Raw genomic sequence first — 11,625 nt, 5'->3', positions numbered from 1 at the left:
TATATATATATATATATATATATATATATATATATATATATATATATATATATATATATATATATATATATATATATATATATATATATGTATATATATACGACCCGGTGGCGGCTTAGGGTAAGAAACAACAGATCGAGAAGCCAAGCTAGCGTATCTCGCTCCTTGGTCATTGAAACCTAGCAATACCACATCAACTGGACTAGGCTTTACCTTCACCGCAAGGGGCCGAACCAGTATAAACCTTTTGTGTCCTTTGTCCCGATCAACCCCTTTAAGCTTCCTAGTTGCGATGGCTCCACGACTAAGTTCTTTCACTAGGACATCTGTCGTGACAATTCCACGACAGTTGGCACCCACCATGGGGCCAGCGCACGGTGGATTTGAGTTCTTGAAGGGCAACTTCGAAGGGCTCAAGGGATACGTTGTGGGCCGGATGACCAAGAGTCGTCGCGGCAAGCTCTACATCAACGACGAAGGCTGGAGCCCCGACGCTGGCTCAATTGAGTACGGATACCGGGTCCCCTTCGGCGGAATCCACGTCTTCATCGACCGGATCGGCGAGCCGGGCCCTGAGCCGGACATCTGCACCAACCTCGTCGAGATGGCTTAGCGCGCGAGATCTGCCCGGGCTCAACCCGCCGTGAGGCGTGCCTTCGTGGGTTGCATCCATGGAGGGGAACTTTCTGAAGGATTGGTGGACGATGGTGAGACGGTCGTTTGCTCTGACGATGAGTCGTCCACAGGCGAAACAGATTCTTTGTATCAGTTACAAGATGGCGGGCTTGGGGGCTGTTCCAATGGCAGCAGTATTCTGGACCCCACTGAGCCGCCGAATCGAGCCGGAGTCTTCATGGCTGGACCTCAACCTGGTCAGAATTCTACGGTTGTGGCAGCAATAACCACCGGGTCAGCAGCGGCCGGGTCAGGAGACCCCGTGCGCCCACCGGCTCAGGTATTAATGGACCTCATGGATAGGATGACGGCCTTGTTGACTGCTGTGGTTGAGCCGGCGGATAAGGCTCAACATGACGCAGATGTAGCACGGCTACGCGGAGAGGTGATAACCCACAAGTATAGGGGATCGCAACAGTTTTCGATAAGTAAGAGTGTCGAACCCAACAAGGAGCTAAAGGTAGAATAAATATTCCCTCAAGTTCTATCGACCACCGATACAACTACGCACGCTTGACATTCGCTTTACCTAGAACAAGTATGAAACTAGAAGTACTTTGTAGGTGTTGTTGGATAGGTTTGCAAGCTAATAAAGAGTACGTAAATAAAAAGTAGGGGCTGTTTAGACAAAGAAACAATAAAGTAAATATAGCGAGTGTGGAAAAGTGGTGGTAGGAGTTGCGAAATTGCCCCTAAGCAATTGACTACTTTACTAGACCGATAGCAAGTATTGTGGGAGAGGCCACTGCTAGCATGTCATCCCTGACTTGGAATTCTATGCACTTATGATTGGAACTATTAGCAAGCATCCGCAACTACTAATGTTCATTAAGGTAAAACCCAACCATAGCATTAAGATATATTGGTCCCCCTTCAATCCCGTATGCATCAATTTCTATGCTAGGTTGAAGCTTCTGTTACTCTTACCCTCCAATACATAGTCCTATCAACATACAACTAACCCTAGAGTGTGATCCACGTGCGCAATCATATGATGGGCACCAAAGGACAACAACATAACCACAAGCAAATTAAATCAATCATAGCAATTCATCAACCACCGATAGGACAATGAAAATCTACTCAGACATCATAGGATGACAACACATCATTGGATAATAATATGAAGCATAAAGCACCATGTTCAAGTAGAGGGTATAGCGGGTTGCGGGAGAGTGGACCGCTGTAGATAGAGGGGGGAAGGTGATGGAGATGTTGGTGAAGATGGCGGAGGTGTTGGTGTAGATCGCGGTGATGATGATGATGGCCACGACAGCGTTCCGGCGCCACCGGAAGAGAAGGGGAGAGGGGGGGGCCTTCATATTCTTCTTCCTTGACCTCCTCCCTAGATGGGAGAAGGGTTTCCCCTCTGGTCCTTGGGCTCCATGGCACGGGAGGGGCGAGAGCCCCTCCGAGATTGGATCTGTCTCTCTGTCTCTCTCTGTTTCTGCGTTCCCAGATTCTTTCCTTTCACCGTTTCTTATATTCCCGGAGATCCGTAACTCCGATTGGGCTGAAATTTTAACACGATCTCTATCCGGATATTAGCTTTTTTGCGGCGAAAGAAGGGCATCAACCGCCTTACGAGTGGCCCACGAGGGTCAGGGGCGCGCCCAGGGGGGCAGGCGCGCCCCCTACCTCGTGGCCACCTCGGGCACCGTCTTGCGTGGATTTTTCTTCCCAAAAATCATATATATTACAAAAAAATTTGCGTCAGTTTTTATCCCGTTTGGACTCCGTTTGATATGGATATTCTGCGAAACAAAAAACATGCAACAAATAGGAACTGGCACTGGGCACTAGATCAATATGTTAGTCCCAAAAATAGTATAAAAAGTTGGCAAAAGTATATGGAAGTTGTAGAATATTGGCATGGAACAATCAAAAATTATAGATACGACGGAGACGTATCATCATCCCCAAGCTTAATTCCTGCTCGTCCTCGAGTAGGTAAATGATAAAAAAGATAATTTTTGATGTGGAATGCTACCTAGCATAATCTTGATCACATATCTAATCATGGCATGAATATTAAGATACGAGTGATTCAAAGCAATAGTCTATCATTTGACATAAAAACAATAATACTTCAAGCCTACTAATAAAGCAATCATGTCTTTTCAAAATAACATGGCCAAAGGAAGTTATCCCTACAAAATCATATAGTCTGGCTATGCTCCATCTTTACCACACAAAATATTCACATCATGTACAACCCCGATGACAAGCCAAGCAATTGTTTCATACTTTTGAAGTTCTCAAACCTTTTCAACTTTCACACAATACATGAGCGTGAGCCATGGACATAGCACTATAGGTGGAATAGAATATGATGGTGGAGAAGACAAAAAGGAGAAGATAGTCTCACATCAACTAGGCGTATCAACGGGCTATGGAGATGCCCATCAATAGATATCAATGTGAGTGAGTAGGGATTGCCATGCAACGGATGCACTAGAGCTATAAGTGTATGAAAGCTCCAACTGAAACTAAGTGGGTGTGCATCCAACTTGCTTGCTCATGAAGGCCTCGGGCATTTAAGGAAGCCCATCATCGGAATATACAAGCCAAGTTCTATAATGAAAATTCCCACTAGTATATGAAAGTGATAACTCAAGAGATTCTCTATATGAAGAACATGGTGCTACTTTGAAGCACAAGTGTGGAAAAAGGATAGTAGCACCGCCCCTTCTCTCTTTTTCTCTCATTTTATTTATTTTTTATTTTTATTTTTTTGGTGGGCTTCTTTGACCTCTTTTTTTTATTTGGGCTTCTTTGGCCTCTTTTATTTTTTTGTAAAGTCCGGAGTCTCATCCCGACTTATGGGGGAATCATAGTCTCCATCATCCTTTCCTCACTGGGGCAATGCTCTAATAATGATAATCATCACACTTTTATTTACTTACAACTCAATGTCTAGAACAAAGTATCACTCTATATGGATGCCTCCGGCGGTGTACCAGGATGTGCAATGATCTAGCGTAGCAAGGACATCAAAAAACGGACAAGCCATGAAAACATCATGCTAGCTATCTTACGATCATGCAAAGCAATATGACAATGAATGCGCAAGTCATGTATATGATGATGATGGAAGTTGCATGGCAATATATATCGGAATGGCTATGGAAATGCCATGATAGGTAGGTATGGTGGCTGTTTTGAGGAAGGTATATGATGGGTTTATGGTACCGGCGAAAATTGCGCGGTATTAGAGAGGCTAGCAATGGTGGAAGGGTGAGAGTGCGTATAATCCATGGACTCAACATTAGTCATAAAGAACTCACATACTTATTGAAAAAATTTATTAGTCATCGAAACAAAGTACTACGCACATGCTCCTAGGGGGATAGATTGGTAGGAAAAGACCATCGCTCGTCCCCGACCGCCACTCATAAGGAAGACAATCAATAAATAAATCATGCTCCGACTTCGTTACATAACGGTTCACCATACGTGCATGTTACGGGAATCACAAACCTCAACAAAAGTATTTCTACTAATCCACAACTACCCACTAGCATGACTCTAATATCACCATCTTTATATTGCAAAACTATTGCAAGGAATCAAACATATCATATTCAGTGATCTACAAGTCTTATGTAGGATTTTATGACTAACCATGTGAATGACCAGTTCCTGTCATCTATCTAAATAGATATAAGTGAAGCAAGAGAGTTTAGTTCTTTCTACAAAAGATATGCCCGCGCTCTAACAAATATAAGTGAAGCAAAAGAGCATTCTACAAATGGCGGTTGTCTATGTAAAGAGAAACAGGTAATCCAAACTTCAAATGATATAAGTGAAGCACATGAAGCATTCTATAAAGCCATACTCAAAAGATATAAGTGAAGTGCAAAGAGAATTCTATAAATCAACCAAGGACTATCTCATACCAGCATGGTGCATAAAAGAAAGATGAAAACTAAATGCAAAAGACGCTCCAAGATTGCACATATCACATGAATGAAACGAATCCGAAAACATACCGATACTTGTTGACGAAAGAGGGGATGCCTTCCGGGGCATCCCCAAGCTTAGACGCTTGAGTCTCCTTGAATATTTACTTGGGGTGCCTCGGGAATCCCCAAGCTTGAGCTCTTGCCTCTCTTCCTTCTTCTCACATCAAGACCTTCTCGATCATCGAACACTTCATCCACACAAAACTTCAATAGAAAACTCGGTAAGATCCGTTAGTATAATAAAGCGAATCACTACTCTAAGTACTGTAGCAAACCAATTCATATTTTGTTTTTGCATTGTGTCTACTGTAGTATAACTTTTTCATGGCTTAATCCACTAATATAAATTGACAGTTTCATCAAAACAAGCAAACTATGCATCAAAAACAGAATCTGTCTAAAATAGAACAGTCTGTATTAATCTGAACATTCACCATACTTATGATACTTGGAAAATTCTACCAAAATTAGGAAAAATAAAAAATTTGTATAGGAAGAGAGTGCAAAAATAATCAGAACCATTTGACGTTCCAGCTAAAAATTTAAAATCGCGCACTATAGCCAAAGTTTCTGTCCTGCACCGTACAAACCATCAAGCAAATGTAAACATCCTAAAGGCAAACCTTGGCACATTATTTTTATAATACAAAGGAATTGTACAAGGGGATAATTATTTTTTTTGAAAAGTTTCTGTAATCAAGATTCGAAAAGTTTCCGTGAGCATGAACAAAGTCCAAGGCTAGCTCCCACTTCAACTATGCTTCTCTCTCTCACTTTCACTTTCCTTTTTGAAAAAGTTTTGGGTTCCCCTCTTTATTTTTGTTGTTTTTAAAATATATGAAAGCACTCAACAAAAATAAATGACTCTCTAAAACTTCCGGGTTGTCTCGCTGGCAGCGCTTTCTTTAAAGCCATTAAGCTAGGCATATAGTACTCAAGTAATGGATCCACCCGGATCCCAAGGTATATCAAAGCCAATTTTAATTAACAATGATTTGTAATTTAGTGGTGAGCACAAGGTAACATATATCATGTAATGACGAAGTCTAACTCTCTTCCTATGCATCGGCATTGTCATAAAAGAACAATTCATGCACACATAGTAAAGGCCAATGCATAGTATAAACAGTTTCTTGCAATTTTGTCATATTGGAAACATAGAGAGGTGGAGATATAGTTCCTCTCTCATAATAATTGCAAGTAGGAGCAGCAAGCACATGCATATTATATTCATCAAAATTATCATGTGCAACGTTAAAAGGCAACCCATCAATATAATCCTTAATAAGTGCAAACTTCTCCGATATAGTGTAGTCGGGAGAATTCAAAAAGATAATAGGACTATCATGCGTGGGTGCAATAGCAAAAATTTCATGTTTAACATAAGGAACTATAGCAAGTTCATCTCCATAAGCATAATTCATATTGGCATCTTGACCACAAGCATAGCAAGCATCATCAAAAAGGGATATTTCAAAAGAATCGACAGGATCATAGCAATTATCATAGCATTCATCCTTCGGTAAGCACGAAGGGAAATTAAACAATGTATGAGTTGAAGAGTTACTCTCATTAGAAGGTGGGCACGGGTGATCAATCCGCTCTTCCTCCTTTTGTTCTTCGCTCTTCTCCTCATCTTTCTCATCCAATGAGCTCACAGTTTCATCAATTTCTTCTTCCATAGACTCCTGCAAAATATTAGTCTCTTCTTGGATAGCGTAGACTTTCTCAATAAGTGCATTAATATCGTAATTGTATTCATAATTCTCATAGCAATATTTAAGGATAGCTAAATTTTCAGGTCTATAAACCGAATCATCAAAATCTTCAAACTCTTTAAACATAGATTCAATTTCATAAGCACCCATTAAAGCAACAAATTCTTCTATTTGTTCCACATCATAGTAATCATATATACCTGTAGCATAAGAAGCTAAGGTTTTATTATCATTAAATTCGCATAAAAAGGGAAGGTGTGGAGCCTTCATCTTAGAGCAACAAGTATAATCATATCTCAAGCATAGTTGCCTAGCATACCAATTCAATATATGAATTTGATCCCATAATAGTTTACCTTTTTGTGTCAAGCGGTAATCCCTAAAGTATTCACGTTGATCCAACGTTACTACCATTACATAATTGAATGGGGTTTTCTCAGGATTATTAAAGTAGTACATAATATTTTTCACATAACCAGCATCGAGGGTTTTACAAGGTTCCCATCTCCATGAGTAGCAAGTACACCTAATTTTTTTGGTATTTCGTGTTCCATACCCATAACCAAAGATAAAGAACAATTAAGAACAACAAATAAAACTTACTTAGTGATAGAGCAAACAAGCGCACACGAGAATATTCACCCCACGCTATTGCTCCCCGGCAACGGCGCTAGAAAAAGGTCTTGATAACCCACAAGTATAGGGGATCGCAACAGTTTTTGATAAGTAAGAGTGTCGAACCCAACGAGGAGCTAAAGGTAGAATAAATATTCCCTCAAGTTCTATCGACCACCGATACAACTCTATGCACGCTTGACGTTCGCTTTACCTAGAACAAGTATGAAACTAGAAGTACTTTGTAGGTGTTATTGGATAGGTTTGCAAGATAATAAAGAGTACATAAATAAAAAGTAGGGGCTGTTTAGATAAAGAAACAATAAAGTAAATATAGCGAGTGTGGAAAAGTGGTGGTAGGAGTTGCGAAATTTCCCCTAAGCAATTGACTACTTTACTAGACCGATAGCAAGTATTATGTGGGAGAGGCCACTGCTAGCATGTCATCCCTGACTTGGAATTCTATGCACTTATGATTGGAACTATTAGCAAGCATCCGCAACTACTAATGTTCATTAAGGTAAAATCCAACCATAGCATTAAGATATATTGGTCCCCCTTCAATCCCGTATGCATCAATTTCTATGCTAGGTTGAAGCTTCTGTCACTCTTGCCCTCCAATACATAGTCCTATCAACATACAACTAACCCTAGGGTGTGATCCACGCGCGCAATCACATGATGGGCACCAAAGGACATCAACATAATCACAAGCAAATTAAATCAATCATAGCAATTCATCAACCACCGATAGGACAACGAAAATATACTCAGACATCATAGGATGACAACACATCATTGGATAATAATATGAAGCATAAAGCACCATGTTCAAGTGGAGGGTACAGTGGGTTGCGGGAGTGTGGACCATTGTAGATAGAGGGGGAAAGGTGATGGAGATGTTGGTGAAGATGGCGGAGGTGTTGGTGTAGATCGCGGTGATGATGATGATGGCCACGGCAGCGTTCCGGCGCCACCGGAAGAGAAGGGGAGAGGGGGCCCCTTCGTCTTCTTCTTCCTTGACCTCCTCCCTAGATGGGAGAAGGGTTCCCCTCTGGTCCTTGGCCTCCGTGGCATGGGAGGGGCGAGAGCCCCTCCAAGATTGGATCTGTCTCTATGTCTCTCTCTTTTTCTGCGTTCCCAGATTCTTCCCTTTCACCGTTTCTTATATTCCTGGAGATCCGTGACTCTGATTGGGCTGAAACTTTAACACGATCTCTATCCGGATATTAACTTTCTTGCAGCGAAAGAAGGGCATCAACCGCCTTACGTGTGGCCCACGAGGGTCAGGGGCGTGCCCAGGGGGGCAGGCGCGCCCCCCTGCCTCGTGGCCACCTCGGGCACCGTCTTGCGTGGATTTTTCTTCCCAAAAATCATATATATTCCAAAAAAATCTGCGTCAGTTTTTATCCCGTTTGGACTCCGTTTGATATGGATATTCTGCGAAACAAAAAATATGCAACAAACAGGAACTGGCACTGGGCACTGGATCAATATGTTAGTCCCAAAAATAGTATAAAAAGTTGCCAAAAGTATATGAAAGTTGTAGAATATTGGCATGGAACAATAAAAAATTATAGATATGACGGAGACATATCAAGAGGTAGCACAGGCCAAGGAAAATTTAGCAGCGGAAGATGTTAGGATGGCCACAGAATGGACGACTCTGGATGCACGTGCTCAGCAGCTTCAAGTGGAGACTTTCCGGCTCTCGGTGGATCTGAACGCGTCAAATGAGGTCATGAGGAGAAGGCACCAAAAGGCTCAATCACGTCTGCCTGTGACTTATGATCCTAGGAACCTTTTTCACACACCCGGGGCTGGTCCCAGTAACCCGCCGTAGGCAAACCGGATCACAACACCCGGGGATGGGGCGCCGGTTCAACCGCGGGCCATGGAGCCGCCACATGTGAATACTGCTCCGCCTCACTACCCACCAATACTGTCGGGCCACTTCTCTAACCCTTTGGAGAATTTAATTTCTGCGTCGGCTCGTTTGGCGGCTCTCCCAATGGAAGGTGACTCTCCGACGGTAATCGAAACACGAAGGATCAGAGAACTTCTTCAGACAGCTCTAGCACAACAGGATGCGTATTCTTACAGTCGAGATAGAATCCATTCAACCCCTCGAGCAAGCCGGAGCCCAAGTTATAGTAGGCATATGGACTCAGCGGCCATGTCGAGCAACGCCCAGCGCTGTAACCAACCACGCGGGCGCGACCCGGCCCCGGGCGGAGCCCTTAACTTGGTGGACTAGGAGAGGATCCGTCAAGAGGCTGAACGGGTGATTCAGCATGTGGCTGAGTAGGCGGCTCAACAAGCTTGCCCGGTTTATCCGGCGACCTCTATTGAGGCTGGGGTGGCCACCAGGACAGCAGGTGTCCCTTATCTTGTGCCGGCTCTGCGTAATGAGCATTTGCCAAAGGATTTTAAGGGCCCTCATAAGGTGCCCAATTACAAAGCCGACCTGCAACCCGAAGTGTGGATTGAAAGTTACGAGATGGCCATGGAGTTATTAGAGGTCAGTGATGCAGCAATGGCCAAATACTTCACCATGATGTTGGATGGAACAACTAGTACTTGGTTAAAGGGGCTGCCGCCCAACTCCATCGGTTCATGGGCGGAGTTAAAGGCCCGGTTCATTCAGAACTTCAAAGACACCTGCAAACAGCCCATGTCGATCATGGACTTGATCAATTGCAAGCAAGAGGAAGGCGAATCCACGACCCATTGGGTGCGTCGGGTCAAGGAAATAATACATTCATCTGATAAGATGGATGCCGGCTCCGCGGTCTTAATGTTGGAGAAAAATTGCCGTTTTGAACCCCTGAAACAGAAGTTGGGGCGGCTCAAGCATGACTGTAATGACATGGGCCAGCTGATGGCGGTTCTCATCAAGTACGCCGATTCTGGCAGTACCAAGGACCCCGTGTCTAACGAAGAGAAGACATGTAAGGGAAAGAAGAATGGCAATGGCAAAGGTCACCAGCACAACCCGGCGAATCAAGGAGGTAATAAATGCAAGGCTGACAAGTTTGTGGCTAACACCAATACACAGGGCAACAATCAACGACGCAAGGGGAGGCCACCTCCACGGTCTGGCGGGTCGGGTCCCACCCTTGAGCAGCTGCTAAACGAACCTTGTCCAAGACACGACACCCGGGAGAAGCCAACTACCCATCTGTGGAAAGATTGTACGATCATGAAGGCTTTTAAGAATTCTAACATATTCGATGGTAACCACGGACCTGTCGGCGGTTCAGGTGGCGGCGGCTTTCATGGCCCGGGCGCCGGCTCAGGTGGTGGCGGTTTTCATGGCCAGGGCCATCCGGGTAGTCAAGGCGGCTATAATCAGCAATCCGGCCAGGGCAGTCAGCAACAACAGCAACAGTTCGGGTATCAGAGTAACCCAAAACAGTTGAACAGTGGGCAGTACCACGTGTTTACCACCAGTTTGTGCAAGAGGGATCAGAAGCTTCATAAGAGGGCTGTAAATGCCGTTGAGCCGGCGGTTCCGCGTTATTTGAGATGGTATGAACAACCTATTGTGTGGAGTAGGGAGGATCACCCACCCCGGGTTGATAATTCGGGTCATCTGGCTTTGGTGGTGGCGCCTCAGGTTGGTGGATATAAGTTCACTAAAGTGCTCATGGACGGAGGCAGTAGCATCAACATCCTCTATTATGAGATGTTCCGTCGCATGGGGTTAACTAATAAGAGTCTTAAAACATCCAACACTGTTTTTCATGGGGTAGTGCCTGGTAAGTCGGCGTACCCAGTTGGTAAGATTGAGCTGTAAGTAGCTGGAGATGAGTATGATTCTAGGGATGAGAAGTTAACCTTTGAAGTGGTTAAGATCAAAAGCCCATATCACGCTCTGTTTGGACGGCCGGCTTATGCTAAGTTCATGGCTCGGCCGTGTTATGTGTATTTGCAGCTCAAAATGCCGGGTTATAAAGGCACTATCACAGTACATGGAAGCCGGAAAATAGCCTTGGAATGTGAAGAAGGTGATGCCGCTTATGCCGAGTCTGTTTGTGCAACCGAGGAGTTGAAGTTTTATAAGGATAATGTTGACCCGACAGACATGACATCTTTGAAGAAGCCAACTACGGAGCATGAGCCGGCGTTGAAATTCAAATCAGCTGATGACACCAAGATGATTGATTTCGTGCCTGGCGATTCATCCAAACAGTTCATTATCAGTGCTAACTTGGATCCAAAATAGGAAAGCGCGCTCATCGAGTTCATCCATGAGAATCGGGACATCTTTGCATGGAAGCCTTCTGACATGCGGGGTGTACCGAGAGAACTTGCTGAGCACACTCTCAATATTGATACAAAGTTTAAGCTGGTCCGGCAATTTCTTCGGCGGTTTAACGAGGAAAGGCGCAAGGCTATCGGATAAGAGGTGGCCCGGCTCTTGGCGGCCGGGTTCATTGTTGAAGTTTTTCACCCAGAGTGGTTGGCTAACCCGGTGCTTGTGCTTAAAAAGAACGGCACCTGGCGTATGTGTTTGGATTACACAGATTTGAACAAAGCTTGTCTGGCTAACCCTTTTGCTCTCCCTCGTATTGATCAAATCATTGATGCTACGGCGGGTTGTGAGCATTTGAGTTTTTTGGATACTTACTCTGGTTATCATCAGATCA

Source organism: Triticum dicoccoides, chromosome 4A (assembly GCF_002162155.2).
Source record: "Triticum dicoccoides isolate Atlit2015 ecotype Zavitan chromosome 4A, WEW_v2.0, whole genome shotgun sequence".
NCBI classification, from domain to species: Eukaryota; Viridiplantae; Streptophyta; class Magnoliopsida; order Poales; family Poaceae; genus Triticum; species Triticum dicoccoides.
Note: the sequence above shows the minus strand (reverse complement) of the source record.